General features: G+C 33.4%; 1 long non-coding RNA gene across 1 annotated transcript in view; it reads right to left on the bottom strand.

Moving 5' to 3' along the window:
• Positions 1-6,624, bottom strand: part of LOC114486220 (uncharacterized) — a 106,539-nt gene that overhangs the window by 20,887 nt on the left and 79,028 nt on the right. The window lies entirely within an intron of this gene.

The raw sequence follows: 6,624 nt of genomic DNA, 5'->3' as shown, positions 1-6,624 counted from the left end.
AGAGTGAAGTAAGTCAGAAAGAGCAAAACAAATACCGTATGCTAACACATAGATATGGAATCTAAGAAAAAAAAAGTCATGAAGAACCTAGGGGTAAGACGGGCATAAAGACACAGACCTACTAGAGAATGGACTTGAGGATATGGCGAGGGGGAAGGGTAAGCTGTGAGAAAGTGAGAGAGAGGCATGGACATATATACACTACCAAACTTGAAATAGATAGCTAGGGGGAAGCAGCCGCATAGCACAGGGAGATCAGCTCGGTGGTTTGTGACCACCTAGAGGGGTGAGATAGGGAAGGTGGGAGGGAGGGAGATGCAAGAGGGAAGAGATACGGGAACATATGTATATGTATAACTGATTCACTTTGTTATAAAGCAGAAACTAACACACCATTGTAAAGCAATTATACTCCAATAAAGATGTTAAAAAAAAAAAGAAAACAAAGCATCATGAGTCAGAGCCAATGGAAAAAATAGTATAATCAGACTCACAGAAAATATTACTATTGGAATGAGTGGACACAGAATACAGACCTAATAATGTTTAAAATTTTTTTAAGCTTAAACAAATAAAAGGTAGGCTTGAAAGACATGAACAAAAGCAAACAGATTTTCAAAAGCACCAAACAGAATGCCTAAAAATATTTTTCAATTGAAATAAAATTTTAAAACCTCAATGAACAGGTTTAATCACAGATTAAACAAAAGAGAAAATTTTTGACCTGGAAGGTAAAAGAAAATATGCAGGCAAGCAACTCCAGAAGACAAAGAGATGTATATTTTGAGAGACTGAAAGATACAGAAAACAGAGTGAAAAGTGTTAATACATAATTAAGTCCTTCCAGAAAGAGAGGAGAGGGAGACGAAGCAGAAACAATGATGCAGAAAATATTGCTGCTACATTTGTAGAATTGATTAAAGAAACAGTCAAAAGATTAGAGAACGCCCCTTCCCAAAAAAAGTCCCAGGCAAGATAAATAAAAAGAAGTATGCTCCTAATTACATCACAGTGAAAGGCACAACATTAAAGAGAGATATAAAAGACAGAATGCTCCCCAAAATGACAATTAGACTGACAGATAACTTCTTAACAGCAATAATAGGAGCCAGAAGATAGTTGAGTATTTTCATTATGCTAAGAGAAAATAATTATCAAACTAGAATTCTATACATAGGGAAAATATTTTTAAGAATGAGGAAGAAGTAAGGACATTTCAGGAAAACAAGAATTAAGCAAAAAGAAATTATAAAGGATATACTTTAGAGTAAGGTAAGTGAACCTAGTTAGAAGATCTGAGACATAAAAAGGAATTAAGAGCAAAGTTAGCCAAAAATATGAGTAAATATAAAGATCACTTATAAGACAAAAATTAAGTCTCATTTACATATGTGGAGTTGATATATGAGAAGGATAATATAAATGGGGAAGGAGGATTGGATTCAAGTTTTCTAAGGTCCTTGTTTAATTTGAAAAAGAAAGACAATTTGATTAACTTTCAACTTTGTTAAGACAAACATGCACAGTAAAATTTCTAGGGGCATATAACTTCCAAACTATTAGAGGAGAAAAAAATGGCAAAAGAACTAAGTGATGGTCTTGAGCCCAGACAGTTAGCTTAGCTATCTAAAGCCCACCACAAGAAAGACTGCTCTTGCAGATTTTATATGTATATAGAACAATTAGTATCACACCGAGAACATTTGTTTTATGGCTGGAGACTCTTAAACTCAGGTAAAACATCTGTTAAGCATGTGTAATTAAATTATTATTGGAGTAGATATCAGAAAATATCAGAAATATATCAGAAAAATATATCAGAAAAATATCAGAAAATAATGTGTTACTTCCAGCACGAATGTATCACTATTTCAAAAGCTACTCAAATCATATGACTTCCCAATGTTGAGTTCTCTTCATAGACCAAGGTCCACACCTGACTTCTTAGCTTTACTGTATGTGATAGACTTGTGGTACTGGGCACCCCATTTAATATCCTAAATAATAATACTTTTTATTTGAATAGCATTTTGTATATATAAACAGTACTTACATTCTTATTTAATTTCCATGGACTCTTAGAGGTAGATATAAATTTATGTTATAAATGAGGAACTAGAGGCTACACAAGTTGACACAGTTTGTACAAAGTAAATTAGTAGCACATATAAACCCCAAACACTGGTCTCCTGGCTGTCTATAGAATACTTCTTAAAATATTCCCGTTGCCACTTTACTAAATTTCTCTCTCCAAAAGAAGTTTAATCATAATGCATTACAAAATATTTAATTTTCAAAATGCTTATTTTCCTATACTATACTGTCTTCCTAACCCATTATGCCAATAATATTTTAGTGTATATATCTATGTGTGTATGTGTACATGTATCAAACTACTGAAATGAGTTAATTTCAGGGAAGTAGCAAATATTGATTCCTGATAGATAACTATGAAGAGGTGATTTAATACTGTATCCCTCTCTTGGTTTTCCTCTTCTTTCAAATTTTTTCAACTATTCCTCACATGTTGCCCATAAGTTTATTTAACAAATGTAACATCAACAAAAAAATTCTTTCCTGGCTGTTGAGGAATGAATGGTTAAAATGCAAGCCAATTATGGCTTCTTAGAAACAGTTTACTGTTTATTAACAGGTTTCCTGAGTATTTAAATGAAAAGACACTACTAAAATCAATTATTCATTAATTGGTATTTAAATTTTTAAGTGATACTGATTTTACTGAAATTTTAGAAATAAGTGTTTTCAAACATCCACTGATTTAGAAAACATATCACAAATCAAGTAAATTGATACTCTTAAATATCACTTTGTGTATCTCATATTTTGAATGGATCTTTTACACTTGCATAATGTTTTAATATCATGCATTGATGATTTGGAAAATACTGGTTCACTGAGTTGTACAAATCTTCTAAATCTTGACACATTTCATTACACAATATCAAAAACTCACATCAATTAATACTACCCACCTCCAACCTTATGAGAAAAGTCTTTAAGTTGTCAAGTTTGCAATAACAGATACAGGTTTTACAAATTCTAATTTTTAAAAGTTCAAATTTTATCATTGTCAACAAATATTGCTGGTTGTCTTCTTCTACACAACAATTTTGAGAAAATATTTGCCAAATATCTATGTCTGAATAACCAGTTTGCTTGTCAATAGTTCTTTCAAGTAAAAAATGTTGCTTATGAAAAATGTGACTAGTTCAGCTTGCACCTTTTGTCCAAGTGGTTTTCCTGGAGTACAAACATCATACTTTGCTCTGCAGCAGAAGTGCTATTTCATCACAAAGAATATAAAAAGGGTGTGTATTCAAGGTTAGAAATTTAATAACATTAATTTTTACTGCTTCATCAATTCCACTCTTAAGTGAAACAGGCATTATTTTATACTGCAAGTGCTTGGCAGTGAGTAATTCAATGATTATAAATACAGTTTGGTGTCACTGCTTATATTTGTGCTAAGGTCCCAGCAGTTTTATCCTCTACGTCTTTTGCATCATCATCAAATGTCAACAAATTCAAAAAGTACAAATACTGTAACTTCTTAATATTACCATCAAAATAGTTTTGACCCTTTAGATCCTCTGAAAGAGTCCTGGAGACCTTTAAAGGTCTGCAAACCACACTTTGAAGACCATGTACTTAGATCAACTTGGATTTACCCTTGAGCTTGAGATAGGCGTGACCTTCATTCCAGTCACATGAAAGCCAAAAATATCTGAACAAAACTGAAATTCTATTAGCAAGGGGGAAAGTGTAAGTGGACATTCAGGCAACTTACAACAATGTAGTAGTTAACAAATTTGGCTATTTGGAGATACTGTTAAATTCAAAAATCACAGTAATAAATTACATAATAATCAGAGTCTCTAAATTGAAATATTGCGCAGTGATGTAAGAAGAACAACAGAAAATCAACCCAAATAATTATTAGTGTACAGGATGCTGAGTAGACTGCAAGCACCTTGAAGAAGGTAAGGATTATAACTTAATTAATATTATATTCCCCTGCCTAGCAGAGTGCCTGATACATTGCAAGTGTCCATTAAGTTTGTTGAATAAATGAGTGAATGAATGAGTGAACAGATTTATAAATTAAAAGAATGAAGAGAATATCACAAACGCAGAGCATGAATATTGGTAGCAAATAAAATAACATTCCTAAAGTGATGGTATAAAAGAAGCAAAGAAAAAAGAAGGGCTAATAAAATTCTAAGGGAGTATCTACAAGGAGATTAAGCTACCAATTCACTGTATTCTTCAATTTAAAGTTCGTGTAACATTTGGTTAAATCCAGCATAATCTCTACAGGAATTAACTATGACATCTAAGAATGGCTGGACTGTAGCATGAGTGGGTGTGTGAGGTTGTGATGGTTCATAAATCTCTGAATCAGTACACCATACCCACAGGTGAACTCTTAACATTTCCTTCTTTATACCTCACGTTACAAAGAATGGCATTTGCTTTTAATTCATTTTATGTAACTATTTGAAAGGTAGTATATAAAAAAATAATTTGCTATTACCTCAACACTTCTGTGAGGCATCCAGAAAAATATCTTTCAGGAGGAAGAGGCAACAGGAAAAGAAAAAAGAAATAAGTTTTAATAAAGATCATGAAAAGAAAACTGGTTAGAGATTAAGTTTTTGGAATTTTATGACAATATGATTTTTTACCTCTGTTGACCATTTCAATTTCACATACAACTTAAGAATTTTCTGTCCCCAAAATTATCAAAAAATGAATAATTGAATTCTGAAAGACTTGTACTTAAGTTTTCATGGCAAAACAGTCTTTTGAAAATTCCATTATTCAACCTAAAATTGAAACAAAATAAAAATTCTATTAATTTATAGCAATTAATTATAGCAATCCACATTTTCTTGGATCTTGTACTGTCAAGTACTAGTCTGTAATAGAAACAAAAAGAAACTGCTTTCAAAATAATTTTCTAGGCTGATACTCACTGATTCACCCTTTTGAAAAGTAGTATATGTTTCATACACTTTAAAAACATGGATTCTGGGGCTTCCCTGGTGGCACAGTGGTTGAGAGTCCGCCTGCCGATGCAGGGGACACGGGTTCGTGCCCCGGTCCAGGAAGATCTCGCATGCCGCGGAGCAGCTGGGCCCGTGAGCCATGGCCACTGAGCCTGCGCGTCCGGAGCCTGTGCTCCGCAACGGGAGAGGCCACAGCAGTGAGAGGCCCGCATACCGCAAAAAAAAAAAAAAAAAAAAAAACATGGATTCTGAAACTGGATTCATAGGCAGTGCCTATGTTTTACTCATTTCTGTACTCTAAAGAGCAAAACACTGAGCAGTATGGAGATTTCTCAAAAAATAAGAAAAATAGAACTACCATATGATCCAGCAATTCCACTCCTCGATATTTATCCAAAGAAAAGAAAAACATGAAATAGAAAAGATATATGCATCCTTACGTTCATTGTAGCATTATGTACAATAGCCAAGATATGGAAGTAACCCAAGTGCCCATCAATAGATGAATGGACAAAGAAGATGTAGTATATATACATGTAATGGATTATTACCCATAAAAAAGAATGAAATCTTGCCATTTGTGACAACATGGACGGATGTAGAGGGTATTATGCTAGGTGAAATAAGTCAGACAGAGAAAGACAAATACTGTATGATTTCATTTATATGTGAAGTATAAAGAATACAACAAACCAGTGAACATAACAAAAAGGAAACAGACTCACAGATATAGAGAGTTAGTGATTACCAGTGGGAAGAGGGAAGAAGGGTCGGGCAAGATAGGGGTAGGGGATTAAGAGCTACAAACTACTATGCATAAAATAAGCTACAAGGATATACTGTACAACACAGGGAAAATAGCCAATATTTTATAACTGTAAATGTAATATAATCTTTAAAAATTGTGAATCACTATGTTGTACACCTGAAACATATAATATTGTACCTCAACTATACCTCAATTTTTAAAAAGAATCACATGACTGTTAAATGACCAAGGCAAGGGTCAGGTTTAGATTCATCTGACTCTAAAGCCAGCTTACAATGCTATGTGCACAACTATTTCAAACTAAGGAATATTGGCAGATTTGTGTTCAATCCAAAAAAGAAATCTAATTGAAACATCTTAAGGTTTCAAGTTATACAAGGACTTAAAGCATTCAGTGCTACTTGTAAACTGAAATACCCAAGAAGTCATCAGAGAAAGTAACGAAAAAACCCATTTCCCCCTTGACCCATAGCTGTTCCCAACCACTGTGCTTATAATATGACTCCCATCTAAAGAATAGAAATCCTAATTCACTGCCACTCCCACTCTAGTTTCTTTATTCATTTTTGGTTTGTTTTGTTTTTTAAACACGCCTTTTTCATCTGTTATTTCCTGGTGCTTTTCATTTCAGTTCCTCATCCTTCCACAGAGCGCTTTTCTGTAAACAGATCCCAGAACTGGAAAATATCTAATACTATTTGATGATGATGACAATGAAGACAAAGAATGATCACCATGATGAGGATGATGACTACACAAACAATCTAAAAGAATTGCTCAATTCAATGAGTATTTAACACCTTAGCTGTCTTAGAAAGTATGATA

Source organism: Physeter macrocephalus, chromosome 4 (assembly GCF_002837175.3).
Source record: "Physeter macrocephalus isolate SW-GA chromosome 4, ASM283717v5, whole genome shotgun sequence".
Taxonomy (NCBI): Eukaryota; Metazoa; Chordata; class Mammalia; order Artiodactyla; family Physeteridae; genus Physeter; species Physeter macrocephalus.
Note: the sequence above shows the minus strand (reverse complement) of the source record. Positions and strands in the feature narration are given on the sequence as shown.